The sequence below is a fragment of the Embiotoca jacksoni genome, unplaced genomic scaffold (assembly GCF_022577435.1).
Source record: "Embiotoca jacksoni isolate LCO1_2020_lvr unplaced genomic scaffold, fEmbJac1.0.p SCAF_29, whole genome shotgun sequence".
Taxonomy (NCBI): Eukaryota; Metazoa; Chordata; class Actinopteri; family Embiotocidae; genus Embiotoca; species Embiotoca jacksoni.
Window position 1 is genome coordinate 4080418 of NW_027185380.1, and position 11232 is coordinate 4091649.

Consider the following 11232-nt stretch of genomic DNA (forward strand, 5'->3'; position numbering starts at 1 on the left):
AGTGCACCTTTTTGTTCACCCTTAATGGGCGGGTGTGTAATCCTCAGGTCAGAACTGCAGCGACAGTGAAATAACTTTATTTTTAGACGATTGGTTTCGGCTTGTGTTCTTCACCAGGGTCAACCAAAGGACTGATGGATAAAAAACACTTGACTGCATCTGGATCCTTATTATGGACACTAATAACAGACCAAGAAGGTGTCCATCTGCTGAGTCATCACTGTTGCTGTTAATCAGAGGACATTTTGTCTCACCTGGACCCGTTGCATTTATTCCAGCTGCTCCAGTATGTTGAGACATCCCACTGTTGTCTTGTGCTGTGGCTCCATCACCTTCAGCAGCATTGAACTGGAGATCCTGCGGTAGAAGGCAGCACGTTGTACCTGCAGTTTGTTCAGTGTCCACAAACTTCAGCTCTCTTTTCTTAGATGCAGCTTTCTGCTGCGTGTTTGGTTGCGTTGCTCTTCATGCTGTCTTGACCATGAACCTGCTGTTGGGAGATGTTGTTCAGACCAGTTGGAAATGTTTCCTGACGCTTCTGAAGCCCAACTTCTACTGTTCTGCTGTGACATCATCAGATTCTCTTCTGTGACATCATCAGATCCTCTCCTGTGACATGATCAGATTCTCTCCTGTGACATGATCAGATTCTCTTCTGTGACATCATTAGATTCTCCTCTTTGACATCATCAGATTATCTTTGACATCATCAGATTCTCCTCTGTGACATCATCAGATTATCTTCTATGACATCATCAGATTATCTTTGACATCATCAGATTCTCTTCTCTGACATCATCAGATTTTCCTCTGTGACATCATCAGATGTGACTGATTGTGCTCACATTCACACCTGCAGGAGTGAGTGAGTGAGAGAGAGTCGGAGTAGTCAGGATACTGTTCCTCCGACAGCTGTGTAAATCTTTGGGTCCCGTAGAACTGAACCTTCCTGTGTGTCCTACTCCGGTTCTCCCTGTTCACCCAGCTCTGACATGACTTCAAAGATGGAAGAGCCATGAGGACATAAACTGCCTAAATCTGTGGATGATGCTCTCCTGTAAAGTCCCTGCACTGCTCTAACCCAATATAAGTATCTACAATAACACCAGTACAAATACTGTTATTCTCTAGAGGAAACCGTTAGAAGTTTTGCTGAAAATAAATTTGCTCTGACAGTACGGGATCCATCCTCAGCCTTCTTCCCAGTAACGTCACCGTAGAAAGAGTGAATCTGAAACAGTTCATCGTTTGCTGTGCAGGGAAGCATTAGAATTAATAAAGTAAGTAATATCACAATGACAAGTAATACAATTTGAGTAATTAATGAAGTTACTGCTGCTGTGCCACCAATGTAAACTGCACTCCAAAAAATATAAAATTGAAAAAGTAAAGTTTCAAACTGAAAGTAAAATTTTGATATTGAACTATGAAATGTGCAAAAATGTATTCGAATTAAAAACTTTTTTTTTTATATAATAAGTATAGGAGAGTATAAATGTTTAGTATAATTTTGATTAAATACAAATTGTATTAATTCAATTTACTTGTAGATTTTATGTTTTCAGATTTTCTTTTTTACTTCCAACCTGGATTATAATTTTAATTTCGTGATATTCTTTTAAAATAATCATTTGCTTCTCGTTTGTAATATATGTTGCTCTGTTATCGCTACACTTGTCCATGTTTGTGATTGGTCAGATACTGCAAACCCCGCCCCTTTAACATGAACATGCTCTCAGTTGGATTGGGAAACCCTTTGCTGACATAGCGAGTTGTTAACCAGCATCATGTGAACGCTTAGCGTGATCTGGTTTGTTATGTTAAATCCAGATAATAAAGAGATATCTTGGATAATTTAAACCGGCTTCATAGTTCAGGCCTCTGATCTCTCAACACATCCACTATCATCAATCAATTGAATAAAGCATGTTTATATTCAGAGTTAGTCAGGTGCAGTGGTTTGTAATGTCGCTTCACAGCAGGAAGGTCATGGGTTCCGATCTGGGTCTTTCTGTGTGGAGTTTGCATGTTCTCCCTGTTCCTGTGTGGGTTCTCTCCGGGTACTCCGGCTTCCTTCCACCATCCAAAAACATGCACATCATGTTTAATTGTTGATTCTAAATTGCCTGTCGGTGTCAACGTGAGCGTGCATGTCCGTTCCTGTCTGTCCTTCTGTGTTGCTCCGGTGATGGACTGGCGACCTGTCCGCCTTCGTCCAAATGTCACACCCTCCCCCGACCCGGTTCAGGATAAAGAGGGTAAAGATAACGGCTGAATGGATGGATGGATGGATGGATGGCTGATCCAAAGGATGACACAGGAGTCAGGCCGGGGAAAACTGCAGGCAGAGGAGACAGGAATTAGCAAGAGGCTCAGAAACAGTGAGTGGATTTCTTAAGATGGCTGGAGCGTGACTAACTGAGGAGCTGAGTCGCCTGTCTGGCAGCGTGGAGGAGGTGAAGCCGGGGTTTTGAAGCAGAGGTGATTCGACATGATTAGCCTCGGCATCCCGACACCCGCACACCTAAACCTACTCCTGTAATCTCCCACACACACAGACAGAGAGAGGGGAAGAGGGATCTGCAGCTTAGAAGAAGAGGGAGTAGTAGATGCAGAGGGCATGATTTTAAATGCTGACTAATAATCTTCCCAACACACCATTCTGGAACGCGATTATTACGCTTAATTCTTGCACTCGCTAAGATTTTGGCGCACCACCTCATATTAAGAGGAAAAATTATTACATTAGATGACGTAAACTAAAAGTCAGATAGCAGAAGCAGCAACATCTAAATTAAATTGATGTCCTTCTGCTATTCAAAGGAATACACTGGACAACAAAAATATTAATGAACCTTTAATCGACTAACCAAGAATGAATGAAAAGATTGATAATAGATTACAATCAAGGTGGATGGATCCAGTGAAAAGAAATGAATGAATTCCGGTTTACATTTTACTTGGTATCAGTTGGGAAATCAGTATTGCAAATCACTACTGTGAGATAACTAACAACAATATTATCTACAGTGAAGTTTAATATAAAATAAGCTGTTCTGACATCGGCGTGTATCGTAATCAAGTGAAGAGGGGTTTGTCAGAGCTTTTTTGATCAAAACCAACAACCTTTGATGTTCATTGAAGCTGGAAACGTCTTAACAGCTGAACTCAGGGGGGGTCTTTTTTCGAGGTATCATTTCTGGTTCCTGCCAGAGGTCTCTCAGCTGGTGGTGGGAAGAATCTGCCATCAGGCTGAACCAGAGGCCAAAACAACCAACAAGACCAATCTGTCCTCTCAAAAAGGACATCGGGCTAATCCCCAAGGAAACAACCAAAAATTAAACCGAACATAAAGGAACGGTGTTGGCGGCTCCGGAGCTGCATGCTTCTGTTAGTGGGCCCACCAACCTGCCCAGTGTTTAGTGTTTGTTGGCTCTCTATGCCGTTCTTTGCAATGACAGTAGTATAACAAGTACACGCGTACGGTCATTTAAGAACAACAACTGATTTATATTTCCGACACTGTCTCAAGGAGACTGCTCCCAGAGGCAAACGTTTGAGCATTGAGCATTATGTTATTGTGATTGGTTCTACAGTGGTGGACAATCCATTCGTAAGGGGAAGCTTATCTGTGAAACATTTCCCTGAAATCAATGTTCTCTTGTGTTGATGTTACTTTAAAACTTCAATCTTTGATGCAAATCACAGGAGCAAATCCACCAAGGCAAGAGTCACAAAGAAGAAATGGAGGGTTATGGAATAAATGATAAATATTTCTACTGAGAAGGGAAACACTAGCTTCTGAGGCCAAATATGTTACTTCCTTTTTCCACTGCAGAATCTCTCACACCTGTTCAACAAGTTATTCTTGAATGTGAAGCTGTTAAATGTACCACCTTTATCCATAGGCACTGTACCAAACACAATCAGATGTCTGAAAATATCCTGCCAGTAGTACTGACCCAAACCTCCTGGATAAACAGACAAACAGCTTCCAGTCCAACTCCCTGAAAACAACAAGCCAAAACAATCCACCATCCTGAACACACCTGGTTAAAGGTGTGGTTCTTCTCCGCTGTGACCTCCGCCAGCAAAAAGGCTTTTTTTCAGCTGGTTTTCCTGCCGATTCTCTCTGTGCATTTCCGCTCCCATTGAAAGCTGAAGGCGCCCTCACCTCAACACAATCTCTGTTTATTGATTCAGATCTGGTATGTCCATGCTGCAGGCTGACTCAGACTACTCTGTAGTTGAAGGGAGAGATTCGGCCACAGCGGACAGTAGCTCAGTCAGAGGTTTGCAAGCGCTCGCACCGCTGCCCACCTCGTGTCTGTCTTAATAACCACTAGAGGGATTGGTGGGTATTATTTACAGCTATTGCAAAGGATGTTGTTACATGTTTCGTGATTGTCACGATTCACAGGTATGAAGATCCAAACACACGACACAAAAACACGAGGATTTATTGATTGATTGGTACATAAAAATAAGTAAAGAGTCCAGAGAAACGAGGAGTGAGAAACAGGCTGACATGGGTTGGAGACTATCTACTGAGTTCCTGATGACTGAGAGCAGGTGGGCAGATTTAGAAACAGGTGGAGGGCAGTGTAGGCAGGAGACTGATAATGGGGAGAAACATTACCAACGTATATAAAAGGGGATGTAGCTTCCACGTCCGACAAGTGAAGCCAATGTGGAGGTGGCTTTAAGTGCAATACCTCTGAGGGCCTCTAGGGACTGGCTCCAAAAAGGCTCTGGCTCCGTAGACTCCCATTCAACTTCTCATTAAATACTATTCCAATAAATAAAAAAAAAAAATCATCAGTTGTTATAGTGAAGTTCACTGATATCGCTCCTTCTTATTTGTTTTCTGATGGTCCATCTGAAAATAATCCCTCATTAATTAGATATTAGGCCTCAAAAAGACAGCGGACAGGGAGGGTTGAGCTTCGCCTTTAGGAAACAGAGATCAGAGGACAGAAACTGCAACCTGCAATGCATCTGATTGGACTGCAGTCCAATGACTGTGATTAAAATGAATCTTTTACATGAAGAGTCTTTGGAAAATGCCTTGCTGTCGTCTCTACATATGCTTTTGAAAATACAATAAAACTATATTAAAAAAAAAAATCATGTTATGGCATTTAAGCTCAAAATATGATTGACTTGCAGTTTCATTTTAATTGACAACATTTTTTAAGGTACAACAATCATACAATGAATAACATCACATTTGTCTGCATGCCAAGTCAGCAGCTACCATTCAAGATATGTTTAGAAATTAGAACATTAAATACATATAGTATAGTCAGAGATTTGATTTAGACTGTGATTACCTATGCAAGTAAATCAGAACCATTAACTACAACAGCCACTGAGATAAACTGTTTTATTCATAGAACAGCAGCTCTAACTGGAGAGACTTAAAAATAACCTGTAGCTGACGCCTGTGTTTATTATCTCATTGTACCTGTAACGTCGGTTCACCTCCCTGTTAGCCCGTGCCCTTGTTTGAGTGATACTTATCCTTAACTCATTCTCTCCAGCTCTTGTGTTCTTTGGGACGCAGATTGAAATCAGTACGTCAGAGACATTTATAGCACCATTTAATAAAAGGTCGCCCACGTCAGCCCTCCAAGGTCATGTAACGGTCTACTCGCACACCTTCAGCAGACTGTGTCACACTGGAAATACGGAGCTCAGTGCTTCTGTCTCTGGAGCTCAGATGAAATCATCGGCCCTCCCTTCTCTCCGTCTCCACCTGTGACAAACTCTGAAAGTTTGGTGAATTTATTCTCAGTCGATGTCAGAGTTATGTATGCGTCACGGTAATGTTTTGTGATACTCAGTCAGAAGGTCAGCTCCAAGCAGAACCGATGCATGAGGAACTATTGTCTCTCACAAACTTTTCTAACCCAGCATGTAGTTCTACAGTGTCGAGCCTGTTATTAACTGCAGACATGTGAAAATACATTTTCAGGGGAGATGGACGTGAGATAATACCTAAAGGGTGAAAATGTTATAACACCCAGTCATGAATAAAACAAAATGATTTCCAGTTTGTAGTGAGAACTCACTGTAGAAATGTAGTTTCACTTCCAGTGGCGTAACGAGTCAGCACCGGGTCACAATTCATGATGGGAAAAGCAGGACCTGCCCATCACCATGCATCAGATTGTCCCACTGCCTGCCTCATAAAAGACTTGGTTTAAAATATTTTCAAAGAATTTCATAAATATACATCACTGGTGGCCCACGGTATTGTTTGTTTCCGTAGAGCCTGTACATGATCCAAACAATTTGTGTCGACGCAGTCACATCCTGGGAATAAAAATTGTTTGAGCACCAGTTCCATCCAGATGGTTTTGACAGCGTACCAGAAGTGTGTACTACAAAGCAGGTCCAGGCTTTCTTTGTCTGAGCTGCTCAACAAAGCGGAAACTTGCAAACACAGATAATTGGCACCACGACGGAGGTTATCATCTTTCTTTGTTCACGTAAAAAAAGGGTGTGAAGCTTCATTTCTTTCTTCTTTTGCAAAAAATGTGACGATCACGTGCTGCCCGTTACAGTCAAGAGGTGAAAAAAGTTATAATCGAGAGTTATGAAGAGCACATGGCAATAGAAATGGCAAAAAAACAACACTTGTGCTACCAGAGACAAATGCTGGTAGAAGATTGCATATTGTGTAGATTCAAAAGACACATTTATTTCACCACTTGATGCATTTTCAGGACCTCCCATATCCAGAGCTCTTAAAGTTGAAACGATGCAGCAGATTTAAACTCGTGATTTAACTCTAAAGTGCATCCAGTTCATTTTGAAACCCTTTTTGTCATTAGGTATTTTATTTTAGCAATTAGAAATACAGTTTGATATATGTTTACAAAAGCCAATTCCACAAGTAACCCTAACTGATTGCACCATTAAAAATGCACAATATGACATGGTCATGAAACCATGGTAAATATGAGATGGACCAGCAGCATTAAAAGGACTTGGCAGCAAATCTGCACCAAGCATAAAAACATCCTTCAAAGTGGTATGCAGTTGCTGTGCCTTAATAATTATTTTATTGTATGAATGATATGCTGTGTAAAATGAAGTGTTAACCTTGCCTGAAGCAAACAGGAAAAAAATGAGAAGAAGAAAGGATGGCCAGTAATGAAGGGGCACCTCCCACTATTTGTTTTTAGGGCGCTCAGGTGTGAAAAGTTGTCTAATTTACAGTTGAAGGAGATACTATGCTTCTACGTGAGCTGCCAGCACACACCCTTGTGAACCCCCACACAGAGGAAACTGTCAAAACAAGATTTATTGTACTCTTATCACTGTTTCCTGGTGTGTTGAATCCATTCAATGCAGTTCTCTTTTTTGGGGGAGATCAATGATTCAGAGGAAACACTGCCTGTCCAATGTGAGATAGTTACCCTGCGTTCAGAATCACATACTATTTATTTTTACTTTCAGTACGTACTGCAGCTACCCTTACAAAGTATGTAGTATGTGTACAACTGGGACATACAGTACACTCTGATGTATTGCTCCTCTGGGCCACAAACTGGCCTACTACCATGTTACAGGAGCACAGTAGTGTTTATGAAGCATGGAACAATTCAGCCTTTTTCCAATGTCAGGCATTTGTTTGATCCAATAGACATTATTAACACAACAAATATTCCTGAAAGAACAATGTTAAATGCTTTTTCACTGATTTTGCAACACTTTTTTGTGTAAGGAATTTGTTATTATTTCCTCAGAACATGGTTCGTTCTCTTTGTGGGAAAAGGTTTCATTTAACTTTTGATGTGTTCGAAAAACCAGTTACATAGAACACAGTATCTGTAGTACAGGCTGTGTGATGTCAAGATTATGGTTTTATACGTTATGTCTGTTTACTACATATTAGTTTTACAACAAAACTAGTTAACATTACTGTTCTTGGCATCTATGTTACGTGTGTTTATTTTCAGTGATGCCATTGGAAAGTTTTTGCCTCATGGCCAAATTCTGTTGCACACTTTTTTGGGCCAAAACGTTATGTATTGCGTGTTGTGCATTATTTGCATATTTGTTTGTCTTTGTGACCATAAAGTTAATAAAGTCTTAATATTAACAAATTCAAGTCTATTTTTTATATCTAGCCAACTTAAAATTGTAATTGTTTGAGAAGTATTTTAATGACATTTAACAAAGTAAAATAACACACTAAAGGTACTACAAAAACTACTGTAACTGAACGTATACTATTAGGTTGTTGAAGAACAGTATTTTACTTTAGGATAAGGCAAATATTTGAGCTAGAAAAACTTCACATTTTAAATTGACTTGCTTTAAATTTAAGTTGCACGAATGTAAACTGTTGATTTGAAATGAGTCCAGTTTTTAAGTAGTTCTGACTTAAATCAATTGTGTTAATATAACTTGATAAATTAAGTTGAACAAACTTAATTCAATTGTGTGTTACCAATTGAAGTAATTTTATTGAGTAGGTTCAACTATTTTCTTTTTAGAGTGTAGGTGGCCGGGCTCAGCCTTAGAGATCAGGGGAGGAGCTCGGACATCAGGAGGGAACTTGGAAAGAGGTGCTACTCTTTTGGAAAGGAGTCAGTTGAGGTGGTTCAGCATCTGATCAGGATCCTCCTGGCCGCCTCCCTCATGCCCAACTGACAGGAGACCTCGGGGAAGACCCAGGACACGCTGAAGGGACTATATCTCCTGCTGGCCTGGGAACGCCTCGGGATCCCCCAGGATGAGCTGGAAGATGTTGTGGGGGAGAGGGAAGTCTGGGTCAGCTTGCTTGGCCTGCTGCCACTGCGACCCGACCCAGATAAGCAGATGATAGATGGATGGATGGATGGGTTTATAAAATCTGGATAAATCTCTGTACACAAGGGACAAGGCTGAAAACCAATATTGGATGGTGGTCAGCTTCAGGCAGCACTGCATTAAAAAAACAGCCACAATTTAACGATACAATTTCTCTGTTTCAACATTTGATATGTTGTCTTTGGTCTAACTTCAATTAAACATGGGTTTACATGATTTGAAAATCATCGCATTCTGTTTGTATTTACATTTTACAAAAAAACTTTGTGGGAAACAGTTGTACTTTCAGTTACATTAAAAAAAAAACTGATCAGTGAAGGTCTGTCTGATTGCTGCTCCAGTTGGAGGTCCACAGTGATAAGGGCCACCAGTGCAACATGAGAGGCTCTCCTTACGTATTGTGGCATTGTTGTGCAGCATCACGCATGCTGTTATGGTCTGGCAGGCTCACTTGGAAGAGACCCTTATGACACAGATAGGGGGTCATCAGTTACATGTGCCTCTGTCCCCCACTAGCAGTCCATCAACATGCCCTGTTAAGCAAGTAAAGAGAAATGACTTCATCAGTGACACACTTAAACAAGCGATAGAATGAATTGTGTGTATCTGCCATACCTTTCTCAAACATGTGACCCAGCAAGGACTAAAACCCCAGAAATACCAGGGTGGCTTTTTAAAAGTACAACATCTAATTTATTTCTGACAGTTGCACAAATGGTTTGTGCAGCAGTGTTTCAAAGCTCTAGCGTACCTGCATGCTATTTGCCACCAATCACCTGACAGATATGAGTAACGGATAGTTTATCTGAACATTGATGCAATGAAAAGACTTTCTGTTGACAAAGTCAGCCTCATGTTCCCCTACGGCTCCACTTATTGGAATATGTGTGCAATCTATTGCACTTATCACCAGAGGGAATCCTTTCACATCATACTGGTTATTTATATAGTGAACTATTAACTTATACTACCTGCGACTTGGTGAAACACACCTCTCACAGTAAGTGTGGGCAAAAGGCCAGAAAACACTACAAACATATTCAGTTTAATGAGAGCAAGTACAACGTTGAGAATTGCACGACGCACATTATTCTGGCTCGAGCTTTCTGCATCACCAGTTGGATGCTTGAAGGTTCCTGTCGCGAAAAAAAACAGCGATTAGCAAACACTTTGTGTAACTGTAAGCACACGGCTTCATTTAGTGGCATTACCGACAAATGGCTCCATCAGTTTGCACGTATAACGTAACATAACGTATTCCCTCAGCTGACAATCTTCTGCGCTCATAGAGAATATCGTCAGGAAATGCCACCGGATCACTCCGGTCTGGAAAATCGTTCTCCATCCGAAGAGTTACACAATTCAGGCACTTAGATCCACGAGATTTTTCACAAAACAGTGGAGCCGTTTTCAAAGGAGGTGTTTAGTGAAAGGTTGGTGCTTTTATAGGCGATTTAAACGAAACCCGGGAACGTAATCTGCCCCGGACCAGGTTAAGTTTGCAGCATACATTACCATGGAGATCTACCCATCTTAAAAGAGAGCCTCCTTCATGATACTGACGACTCTGGCTTTAGTCTCGCATACCTCGCTAGCCCACTAATCTCACTTCGTAGTGCACCCCTCAGTTGTTGTCCATCAGCAGTTGCTTGCTAGCAGGGACAATTCAGTGAAGTTTATTCAAACACATTTGCTGTGTGCTCAGTGTTGACAGACAGAGAAATGCAGTGTTGCTTTGTGCAGTTGTAAAGCTGAAAAGACACAGCTGGGTTAAATGATTAATGGAGTTGTATTTTATTTATTTTACACCTCAGAGAAAACAGCTCAGTCTTTTCTTATTGACAGCATGCAGTAGTTGTGTCTTATATAAAAGTAAGAATTATTGGTATTTTTACTATATTGAATAGATAAATTCTTTGTAAATAAACTACATTGTTAATTTACACCCAACTGTGACTGTTATACTCCCGACACCAGTGTTATCGTCTTTTGGCTTCTTCTGGAATGTGTTGATGTGGTCAAAACCCACCTAACTCAGGTCAGACACAATACAACACAAAATGGAAATCGTTTTTTAGCTAAATGTTTTTTGTGTCTCATAACATACAAGATGAGGCATGTTTTTAAATTATTTTTTACCAGAACTGTTGATTTGTTGTCACTCAGTTTCAGTTCAGTGTAATAACGTCTATTACTGCAATAATGTAGTTCTCAGCAGTTGAAATCGAGCTCAGCTAGTTTGTCCAAGACTAAGAACCATTTTTTGTGACCCACAGCATGAAGCAGACCAAACATCACCTGTAAAGCTGTTTAATGGCCCCAAAGGTCCTTTATTAAAGGCTCTGACAGTAAAGAAAGACGTATATCAAAGAGGCCAACCTCGCCCGCAGTGATCTCATCTGGTAC

At 40.7% G+C, this 11232-nt stretch overlaps 1 pseudogene; it reads right to left on the reverse strand.

The window, feature by feature from the left end:
• Positions 1-8618: 8618 nt before the first annotated feature.
• LOC138205513 (putative nuclease HARBI1) lies at positions 8619-10171 on the reverse strand (annotated as a pseudogene).
• Between the last annotated feature and the right edge of the window lie 1061 nt (positions 10172-11232).